This window comes from Schistocerca piceifrons, chromosome 1 (genome assembly GCF_021461385.2).
Source record: "Schistocerca piceifrons isolate TAMUIC-IGC-003096 chromosome 1, iqSchPice1.1, whole genome shotgun sequence".
Taxonomy (NCBI): Eukaryota; Metazoa; Arthropoda; class Insecta; order Orthoptera; family Acrididae; genus Schistocerca; species Schistocerca piceifrons.
This window is the reverse complement of record NC_060138.1, coordinates 688,052,047-688,064,568: the sequence shown is the minus strand read 5'-3', so window position 1 is coordinate 688,064,568 and position 12,522 is coordinate 688,052,047.

The window sequence follows — 12,522 nt, the reverse complement described above, 5'->3', positions numbered from 1 at the left end:
AGAGTCGTTATCATCGCTATCAACTCCATTACCTCGGAAACGCGTGTCTTGTAGTTCTCATTTTATCTCGTTCGCTTGTTTAACTTAGCACCAGTGTGGTGTTCCAGCTCGTCAGATGGCTGTCGTAATTCAGCTTGTCTCTATCTGGCGCTTTTCGGCAACGTTCTGTTCCATAGCCATTCTCAACTTGTGTCCACATGGCAGCAGAGATTCTAAAAGAGCACCTCCTCATTAGTTATGTGATCTACTCATCTAATCTTCAGCATTCTTCTGTAGCACCATATTTCGAAAGCTTCTATTCTCTTCTTGTCCAAACTATTTATCGTCCATGTTTCACTTCCATACATGGCCACAATACATACAAATACTTTCAGAAACGACTTCCTGACACTTAAATCTATACTCAAAGCTAACAAATCTCTCTTCTTCAGAAACGCTTTCCTTGCCATAGCCAGTCTACATTTTATATCCTCTCTACTTCGACCATCATCAGTTATTTTGCTCCCCAAATAGCAAAACTCCTTTACTACTTTAAGTGTTTCATTTCCTAATCTAATTCCCTCAGCATCACCCGACTTAATTAGACTACATTCCATTATCCTCGTTTTGCTTTTGTTGATGTTCATCTTATAGCCGCCTTTCAAGACACTGTCCATTCCGTTCAACTGCTCTTCCAAGTCCTTTGCTGTCTCTGACAGAATTACAATGTCATCGGCGAACCTCTCCATGGACTTTAATACCTACTCCGAATTTTTCTTTTGTTTCCTTTACTGCTTGCTCAATATACAGATTGAATAACATCGGGGACAGGCTACATCCCTGTCTCACTCCCTTCCCAACCGCTGCTTCCCTTTCATGCCACTCGCCTCTTATAACTGCCATCTGGTTTCTGTGCAAATTGTAAATAGCCTTTCGCTCCCTGTATTTTACCCCTGCCACCTTTAGAATTTGAAAGAGAGTATTCCAGTCAACATTGTCAAAAGCTTTCTCTAAGTCTGCAAATGCTAGAAATGTAGGTTTGCCTTTCCTTAATCTATTTTCTAAGATAAGTCGTAGGGTCAATATTGCCTTACGTGTTCCAATATTTCTGCAGAATCGAAACTGATCTTCGCCGAGGTCGGCTTCTACCAGTTTTCCCACTCGTCTGTAAAGAATTCGCGTTATTATTTTGCAGCTGTGACTTATTAAACTGATAGTTCGGTTATTTTCACATCTGTCAACAACTGCTTTCTTTGGAATTGGAATTATTATATTCTTCTTGAAGTCTGAGGATATTTCGCCTGTCTCATACATCTTGCTCACCAGATGGTAGAGTTTTGTCAGGACTGGCTCTGCCAAGGCCGTCAGTGGTTCCAATGGAATGTTGTCTACTCCCGGGGCCTTGTTTCGACTCAGGTCTTTCAATGCTCTGTCAAACTCTTCACGCAGTATCGTATCTCCCATTTCATCTTCATCTATTTTCAATGCCAGAAGATGGTATCGATTTGCAGAATGATCTGCAGAAGACCGATGAATGGTGCAGGCTCTGGCAGTTGACCCTGAACCTAAATAAATGCAACATCTCGAGCATACACAGGAAAATGAAACCAGTTCTGTAGAACTGCACTACTGATCACAGACTGCTGGAAACGGTAACTAACGTGAAATATCTAGGAGTAACTATCCAGAGCGACCAAATAAATCTAATAGCAGGGAAAGCAGATGCCAGACTGAGATTCCCAGGAAGAATCTTAAGGAAATACGACTGATCCATGAAGGAAGTGGCTTATAAGAGGCTAGTTCGACCGATTCTTGAATATTGTTCATCAATATGGGATCCTTAACAAGTAGGACTGATAGAAGACAGAGAAAATCCAACAAAGCGCGGCGCGTTTCGACACGGGATCGTTTAGTCTGCACTAAAACGTTACAGAGATCGTCAACAAACTCCTGTGGCAGACGTGACAAGAGAGGCGTTGCACATCACGGAAGGTCCACTACTGAAATTCGGAGGGAGCACTTTCCGGGATGAGTCGGACAACATATTACTTCTTCCCATATACATACTGCGAAGTGACAACTACGAGAAAATTCGAGAAATTGGAGCGAATACGGAGGTTTACCAACAATCATTCTTTCCACGAACCATTCGGAGTGTAACAGCGTACCAGAAGAACCCTCCGGCACCCACCGTTAGGTGGCCTGTTTCAGTGCACGTGTTGACGTGCGCTGCGTTAACTCTCCTTCCTGCGACTGTCGGCGAGCGTTTGGCCTCACGTAAATATAACCTTCAGAAAGACTGCGACGCAAAGTACCCGACGATAACATTTTACTGTCGACAGCACCAAGGGCACACCGTAATCGGGTCGACGTCGTGGTCTTCTTCCTTCGTGATGCATAAAAGAAAACGCTCAAGGTTATTCAACTAAACTTTCACTTCAAATATTTCCGCAACCTTTTAAGATAATGCAATTCTGTTTTCTTCCAACCGAATTGTGAGAAAGTTCTCACTAAAAAAGGTCTAGTCTCTTGTCAAAGCTATATTAATTACAGAGATATCGGCAGAAACTTCTGTTTTCCAAACGAAACTATAGTAATTTCTGTTGCTAGTATTGTAGGTGTAAAAAATAAAAAAGAAACTCGAACTGAACTGTATTTCACTCTCCGTACTCCAGTAAGTAGTTTCAAAGAAAATTGTAATTTAGAATTAACTGTTTGAAGTGTCGAACCGATAACTGTTTTATGCGGAAGTTGGTGTTATCGCACGGAACTGTGGCATCCGGCTGATGCGACGTCGCAACTCGACGCAGCTGAGAGAGTCTAACTACAAATTCGGATAAGTGAGAAAATATTAATATAAGACTAACGGTAAGCACACTCGGCTACATGTGGTTGGAACAACACACCTTATGGAAGGCAAATGATGTGGCATCTACGGATGGTTCACCAGTTAACTACGGTAACACTTCTCCTTTTGTTTCTACAGAAAGATGAATGTCATAAACTTAATGAATTTGGAAACAGGAAACTGAAGTATCAGGATTGTTAAATAATAAGCGGCTAACATGCATCGGTAAGTTGAGAAAAACCAAACGCGAAATCCCACAAGAATTTTTCCCTGAAAAATATACGGCTGCCCATTCCTCTCTGTTTTTCAGAATGATATAGCATGTGCGGGAAGAAACAAGGCTCTTTTAGTACTTTCAACTACGCATGATTTAAAACCATTCACGAAGCTACAGGTAAACCAGAAATAGTTTTGGATTACAATGTAACAAAGGGAGAGATCGACACATCGGTCAACTGGGAGGTGCTTATTCCTTTGCATGAGAGACAGGAAAATAATCATTGGCCTGTTCTACGCTCTAATGGATATACCAGGAATCAACGTTCAAATAATTTTTCATGCAAATGAGGTAAATTCAAAAGAGAAGAGAAGGATTTTCTTGAAAGACTAAGCATTTTCTCTTATGAAGTTTCAGGTAGTGGAAAGAGCTAAGATTCCTCCAACTTCTGCAGACACTGTCCTCGAGAAATACAAAGAACCACGAGTTGAAACAACTGAAGCGCCTGCCACCAAGGAAAGAGGAAATTGTGTGACATGTGACCGAGCAAGAAACACCTCTTCTACCGTAAGGTGTGTTTCATGCCACAGCTTTATTTGAAAAGGGCATGCAAAAACAACGCGTAAATGTGGAAGTGTGAAGATGTTCTCGAAATTGCGCAAGACAATAAACTGTGTAGATCCAAAGAAATTTATGATAACTGGTACTGCCTCTGTATAAAAAGCCTATGTCATCTTATATCGCAATGAAAGAATATTGTGCAGTTTGTGCTTAAGAAAAGTGTTGGGCTAGATTAATATAACTCAGCCGCCGCAACGGAATGATGTAATGAAAGTTTATTATATTATTGTTTATTTAAACAATGATTTAGCTCATAAAATGTAGGTTCATTTTACCGTTGTTTAATTAAAGTAAAATTAAACTCTGATTAGTTCATACGCGTTTATCTTAGTGACATAAAAAAAAATGTCGTGTGGCTAGGGCCTCCCGTCGATTAGACCGTTTGCCTGATGCAAGTCTTTAGAATTGACGGCACTTCGGCGACTTGTGTGTCGATGAGGATGACATGATGATGATGATTAGGACAACACAACACCCAGTCCCTGAGCGGAGAAAATCTCCAACCCAGCTGGGAATCGAACCCGGACTCCTTGACATGACACTCCGCCACAATGACCCCTTTTTTCTTTTTTTCATTTCGTTCGTTATAGTGCGTTGTAATTCGTCGTAGCCGACGTCACATGACATCCGTTGAAGTTCGTTGTCAGACCCATCAACAGTTTTTTTTTTTTATTACAGAGAGCAGCCGGTTCTCTGACCGAACACGCTGAGCTACCGTGCCGGCACCACTCAGCTACCGGGGCGGACCCTTATTGACATAAAGACAACTGATATTTACATGTGTACCAAGTACACCACACGCCCGCTCGTGTTGTGAAAAACGGCGCGCCCGCTCGAGAGTTAAAAACCTGATCACAGTTGAATAACCTGATCTGGCTTCGAGGCCAAACATTCAAGTTAGCTAGCTCAGATGACTTTTCCCATTCTAAAGCACCACGTCAGATGCCACCCTCCAACATGCGGTTGTCTCTGATGAGAACAGGAAAAAAATGCACTTATATTTAGACGTATTCTTTCTTTGGAAAAAGGCTCTTTACTCTTCTCCAAGAATCTTTCAGTGACCTTACAGTTGAGTGTTTTTCTTCTTTTGAATGCAGCTCTCGCTCAGAATTATTTTATCAAACTGCAGTTCATAGAAAGGTTTTCGCAATGAAGCACCAGCCCGATACTTATCAAATTTCGTGGAGATATTCTCACGCAAGGGCACTTAAATGATTAAATTTGCACACCCCCTCACCGTGATTCCAGGAGTCAGAAACGTGTATGTCTCAAGATTTTTTGCTTCCCTTCACCTTGCCACTCTGTCGTCCTGAGCTGATTTCGTGATCATTCGTTCTGCTGTCACTGCATATAGCCAACCGTCTGTATGATCTGCCAGTATGATTCTCTCATGTCCCTTATGCCAAGAATTCGATCTTTCTCGAAGTCTGAAAACTGGCGGTAAGCTGCACGTGAACGTCCTCTGGGAATGTCATGTTGCCATTTACACCTGAAACGTTCCAGTAACGTTACACGTACTCTATAGCCATCACGTATCCACATCATTTTTGAAGTGTAGAAACGGCTTTTCCTGTACTGTAGAAACTGAAAATAAATCCATATAACGAAGAAATTTTACGAGGGGCGTTCCATATATATGATATATATGAGGGGCGTTCAAAATAAAAGATATGAAACAACGTTGCGGTTATAGTTGAAGTCTTTGTTCAAAAGTATTCACCAGAGGCTTGAGCAGAATTATCCCAATGTTTCACCGGCCGAAGGATTCTATGTTCCCAGAATTCCTGCGGCTGTGAGAGCAGCCAGTCCTCCACTGTGTCCTTCAGTTCCTCGGCCGAGTTGAAGCGCTTCCTTTTGAGACGTCCTTCTTTAGCAGACCAAACACATGGAAGTCGCAGGGCGACATGTCTGGACCGAAGGGCGGATGCTCAGGCTGCTCTCACTTGACCTTGGCCACCACATTTTGTGAGATCTTGGAGACGTGTGGACGCGGGTTATCGTGGGTCAGAATTATTCCCTCCGCGAGCAGCCCAGGACGTTTGTTCTTGGCGGACTCGCGTAGGCTACGAAGTGTCTCACGGTACACGTCATGTTTAACGGTTTTATCCGTGGTCGAGGAATTCGATGAATATCGGACATAGGACGACGAAAAAGATGGTGAGTATCACGTTGCCTGCTGAGGGCACAGCTTTCATTTTTTTAGTGGGAGGTGACGATGCATGCTAGATGTCTCTCAAAACAGCATACGCAAATTTCAAGCAGTTTGGTTGTTACGACGTTTCGTAGCTTTTCATTTGAATACCGCTTATATATAGGCTCTCCCATTTATCTTGACCACCCTAAATAACTGTTTGTCCAGATGCAAATTACAAAAGTTTCAGCAAATGTCCTTTAGCCGTGAGGGGGACTTCAATCAGCACGATTGCCTTCGTTGTAGCTTCGTTTTTTACAAAGATACAGCGGTATGACTTTTTTAAATGACACCTTGTATTTTTTATTCGGCAATTCATTTCCTCTCCTAAAGTCCTATTCAAAAATGTATCACAGTGTACCATTCACTGAAACACAACATTATTAATTACATAACACTACATTGACACTGACACTCCCAGCGCTTAGTGCAGGTACTCGGGGTAATAGAACACACCCACATGCTGACGTTGACAGAGGACAAATGCAAACATAAGCAGAATGTACACCTGTCATTCCGTCAACCATCGTCAGTTGAAGAGTTGTGTGAGTAGAATGTACACCAACGAAGAGAAGGTAGAAATGCTACTCATCTATGGGGAATGTAAGTTAGCAGAACAGTAATTCTACATCTGCATTTATACTCTGCAAGCCACCCAACGGTGTGTGGCGGAGGGCACTTTACGTGCCACTGTCATATCCCTTTCCTGTTCCAGTCGCGTTTGGTTCGCGGGAAGAACGACTGTCTGAAAGCCTCCGTGCGCGCTCGAATCTCTCCAATTTTACATTCGTGGTTTCCTCGGGAGGTATAAGTAGGGGAAAGCAACATATTCGATACCTCATCCAGAAACGCACCCTCTCGAAACCTGGACAGCAAGCTACACCGCGATGCAGAGCGCCTCTCTTGCAGAGTCTGCCACTTGAGGTTGCTAAACATCTCCGTAACGCTATCACGCTTACCAAATAACCCTGTGACGAAACGCGCTGTTCTTCTTTGGATCTTCTCTATCTCCTCCGTCAACCCGACCTGGTACGGATCCCACTCCGATGAGCAATACTCAAGTATAGGTCGAACGAGTGTTTTGTAAGCCACCTCCTTTGTTGATGGACTACATTTTCTAAGGACTCTCCCAATGAATTTCAACCTGGTACCCGCCTTACCAACAATTAATTTTATATGATCATTCCACTTCAAATCGTTCCGCACGCATACTCCCAGATAGTTTACAGAAGTAACTGCTACCAGTGTTTGTTCCGCTCTCATATAATCATACAATAAAGGATCCTTCTTTCTATGTATTCACAATACATTACATTTGTCTATGTTAAGGGTCAGTTGCCACTCCCTGCACCAAGTGTCTATCCGCTGCAGATCTTCCTGCATTTCGCTACAATTTTCTAATGCTGCAACTTCTCTGTATACTACAGCATCATCCGCGAAAAGCCGCATGGAACTTCCGACGATATCTACCAGGTCATTTATATATATTGTGAAAAGCAATCGTTCCATAACACTCCCCTGTGGCACGCTAGAGGTTACTTTAACGTCTGTAGACGTCTCTCCATTAAGAACAACATGCTGTGTTCTGTTTGCTAAAAACTCTTCTATCCAGCCACACAGCTGGTCTGATATTCCGTAGGCTCTTACTTTGTTTATCAGGCGACAGTGCGGAAGTGTATCGAACGCCTTCCGGAAGTCAAGGAAAACAGCATCTACCTGAGAGCCTGTATCTAATATTTTCTGGGTCTCATGAACAAATAAAGCGAGTTGGGTCTCACACGATCGCTGTTTCCGGAATCCATGTTGATTCCTACGGAGTAGATTGTGGGTTTCCAGAAACGACATGATACGCGAGCAAAAACCATGTTCTAAAATTCTACAACAGATCGACGTCAGAGATATAGGTCTATAGTTTTGCGCGTCTGCTCGACGACCCTTCATGAAGACTGGGACTACCTGTGCTCTTTTCCAATCGTTTGGAACCTTCCGTTCCTCTAGAGACTTACAGTACACGGCTGTTAGAAGGGGGGCAAGTTCTCTCGCGTACTCTGTGTAGAATCGAATTGGTATCCCGTCAGGTCCAGTGGACTTTCCTCTGTTGAGTGATTTCAGTTGCTTTTCTATTCCTTGGACACGTATTTCGATGTCAGCCATTTTTTCGTTTGTGAGAGGATTTAGAGAAGGAACTGCAGTGTGGTCTTCCTCTGTGAAACAGTTTTGGAAAAAGGTGTTTAGTATTTCAACTTTAGGCGTGTCATCCTCTGTTTCAATGCCATCATCATGCAGGAGTGTCTGGATATGTTGTTTGGAGCCACTTACTGATTTAACGTAAGACCAGAACTTCCTAGGGTTTTCTGGCAAGTCGGTACATAGACCTTTACTTTCTAATTCACTGAACGCTTCACGCATAGCCTCCCTTACGCTAACTTTGACATCGTTTAGCTTCTGTTTGTCTGAGAGGTGCTGCGTTTAAACTTGCAGTGAAGCTCTCTTTGCTTTCGCAGTAGTTTCCTAACTTTGTTGTTGAACCACGGTGGGTTTTTCCCGTCCCTCACAGTTTTACTCGGCACGTACCTGTCTAAAACGCATTTTACGATTGCCTTGAACTTTTTCCATAAACACTCAACATTGTCAGTGTCGGAACAGAAATTTTCGTTTTGATCTGTCAGGTAGTCTGAAATCTGCCTTCTATTCCTCTTGCTAAACAGATAAACCTTCCTCCCTTTTTTTATATTCCTATTTACTTCCATATTCAGGGATGTTGCAACGGCCTTATGATCACTGATTCCCTGTTCTGCGTTTACTGAGTCGAAAAGTTCGGGTCTGTTTGTTATCAGTAGGTCCAAGATGTTATCTCCACGAGTCGGTTCTCTGTTTAATTGCTCGAGGTAATTTTCGGATAGTGCACTCAGTATAATGTCACCCGATGCTCTGTCTCTACCACCCGTCCTAAGCATCTGAGTGTCCCAGTCTATATCTGGTAAACTGAAATCTCCACCTAAGACTATAGCACGCTGAGGAAATTTATGTGAAATGTATTACAGATTTTCTCTCAGTTGTTCTGCCACTAATGCTGCTGAGTCGGGAGGTCGGTAAAAGGAGCCAATTATTAACCTAGCTCGGTTGCTGAGTGTAACCTCCACCCATAATAATTCACAGGAACTATCCACTTCTACTTCACTACAGGATAAACTACTACTAACAGCGACAAACACGCCACCCCCGGTTGCATGCAATCTGTCCTTTCTAAGCACCGCCTGTGCCTTTGTAAAAATTTCGGCAGAATTTATCTCTGGCTTCATCCAGCTTTCCGTACCTATAACGATTTCAGCTTCGGTGCTTTCTATCAGCGCTAGAAGTTCCGGTACTTTACCAATGCAGCTTCGACAGTTTACAATTACAATATCGATTGCTGCTTGGTCCGCGCATGTCCTGACTTTGCCCCCGTACCCTTTGAGGCTGTTGCCCTTTCTGTACTTGCCCGAGGCCATCTAACCTAAAAAACAGCCCAGTCCACGCCACACAACCCCTGCTACCCGTGTAGCCGCCTGCTGTGTGTAGTGGACGCCTGACCTATCCAGCGGAACCCGAAACCCCACCACCCTACGGCTACATTTAGTACAGTAGTTTAGTCATTTTAAATACTGTTGTGTAGAGTAGGCATACAGTAAAGGAAAGGCTGTCCTTCCTACAAACGTCATCGACATAACGTTTCTTTTATTGTTGTTGTTGTTGAAGAGAGGCGAAATGCTACGCAGGCAGCGGACTGTACAGAGAGCGATATCCTGACAAGAACCCACCTTCCCGACAGATGTTTTCTCGTCTTGTTGTGACGCTTCAGGAAACGGGAAGGTCCAAATGGTTCAAATGGCTCTGAGCACTATGGGACTTAACATCTGAGGTCATCAGACCCCTAGACTTAGAACTACTTACCGAACTAACCTAAGGTCATGACACACATCCATGCCCGAGGGAGGATTCGAACCTGCGACCGTAGCAGCAGCGTGGTTCCGGACTGACGATCCTAGAACCGCTCGGCCACCGCGGCCGGCCGGGAAGTTTCAACCCACGACAACGCAACCGTCGTAGAACTCGCACAGACGAAACTGCCGAAGTTAATGTTCCCGCTTCCATTGCTATGAATCCACATGTGATCACACGATAGATTAAACATGAGATTGGCATTCGTAAAACCAGTCTACGTCGTATTCTTACACGTCACCGGTTCCATCCTTACCATGTACATCTACATAAAGAATGATCTCGAGAATCGTGTACAGTTCTGTCAGTGGGCACAGCAGCAAATCCTCGCCAATGTTCTATTTACCAATGAATGTTTCTTTTTAAATAAAGGATAGGTAAATACAAGGAGCATGCATTATTGGTCCAGCGAAAACCCACTATGGCTTAGACAGGTGGAACATGAGCGTCAATGGAGAGTTAACGTCTGGTGTGGGATGCTTGGTAGTACAATTATTTGCCCTTATTTCAATAATGGTAGTCTAAACGGCACAGCGTATGCCAACTTCCTCGGACGAATTCTTCCTCCTCTTCTGGATGAAGTGCAGCTAAGAACTAGAATGCTTATGTGTTATCAGCACGGTGGAAGTCCAGCACATGATGCGTTGCGTGCACGTCGTATTCTGAACCGAAGGTATCCTGCCAGATGGACTGGTCGAGGAGGAACAGATACTTGGCCGCTAGATCTCCTTATTTAAATCCTCTGGACTTTTTTCTTTGGGGATGCATTAAAGACGTTCTCTATCGCGATATTCCAACAACTCCAGAGGACATGCAGGAACGTATCGTGCTTGCTTGTAATTCTCTTCAGCAAGCAACACTGGAAGCAGCAAATAATCCTTTCATTCTACGAGTGCACCAGTGAATCGGTGTCCAGGGTCACCACTTTGAGCATCTTTGAATGTTCTACTCCTGGGAAATGGTACAGGAGAGTCAAAGTCAATTTTGTGTTATGTTTTTACTTGGTTTTCATTTGTTTTCTGGCAACTCCAGCAAGTGGACGAGTTTGTGATCCTGGGCTAAAAGTCAATGTTGTGTTATGTAATTAATAACTTTGTGTTTCAGTGAATGGTACACTGTGATACATTTTTCAATAGGTCTTCAGGAGAGGAATGAATGCCGGCCGAAGTGGCCGTGCGGTTAAAGGCGCGGCAGTCTGGAACCGCAAGACCGCTACGGTCGCGGGTTCGAATCCTGCCTCGGGCATGGATGTTTGTGGTGTCCTTAGGTTAGTTAGGTTTAACTAGTTCTAAGTTCTAGGGGACTAATGACCTCAGCAGTTGAGTCCCATAGTGCTCAGAGCCATTTGAACCATTTTTGAGGAATGAATTGCCGAATAAAAAATACAGGGTACCACTTTAAAAAGTCATGCCGTTGTTCATATTTTTGTAAAAACCAAAGCTACAACTAAGGCATGTCCCCCTGACGGCTAAAGAACATTTGCTTGAAACATTTTGTAATTTACATCTGGACAAACAGTTATTTAGGGTGCTCAAGATAAATGCGACACTCTGTATATGTCGCAAAGTATCAAATTTTTGCTAAACAATTATTTTTTAACAGAGTCTACCCTCCAACACCCTTACAAGCTTTTCATACTCTTTGTGACTATCCTGTATGTACAAGGTGAGGCTCCTAAGACAGGCCACCTGAAATAACTCAGTCACTTTTAGAGACAGAAGAAAATTTTTGAAACAACAGCCGCTCAGCTTAAATGATGACATAGTGCAGCGTTCGTCATTTTGTCATAGGTGGAAGGGTAGAGAAGATATGATAGTCAACTTTGCTATTTAAAATGTATTGGCATGTCATGTCATTCACCTTTTAATAATACTTTTCAAGATGCCAACAGTGCATTAGGTTGTACAGTTATCATTTTGCATTAGATCGCAGGAGAGCTTCTGTGAAGTTTGGAAGGTAGGAGACGACGTACTGCAGGAAGCGAAGCTGTCGCGATCGTCGTGCTTGGGGAGATCAGTCGGTAGAGCACTTGTCCGCGAAAGGCGAAGGTCCCAAGTTCGACTCTCGCTGCGGCATACAGTTTTAATCTGCCAGGAAGTTTCATATCAGTACACACTCCATTGCAGATGCAAAGTTTCATTCTATTAGCTCGTGATGTTGACCTTTTACAAGAGCATTTGCAAATGCATTTAATAGGACTATAATGAGATGAACAGTAACTACTTAAATGATTCACATAATGTTGTTACAACATGTGTTCAAAATGGTGACCATTAGCAGTATAAATGCTGTGAAACGTCCGGATGTGGACAGTACCGCTCGACGAATTTCATCCGAACTGATAGCAGAACAAGCTCGTGTCTTCGCGATTCATTGGAATTTCATTACAAACTTGTTACTTCAGTTTACCCCAAAAGTAAGAGTCGAAAGGTGTCAGTAATGTCTGGCGACCGTGCAGGCCTTTTTGTGTTGTCAAACAGACCAATCCAACGAGCTTCAAATCTGATGCTCAGAACCTCTGCAATTTTCTGTGCGGAATGTGGAGGCCATCCATCGGTTGGAACCATATGACTCGTCATACGTCTAGCGAAATGCTTTCCAGTGATAGTCACAGTACTTCTGCTAAGAAATACAAATAACTCGCGCTATTTCCCATCAATAAAATATGGAACAATAATTCGATTA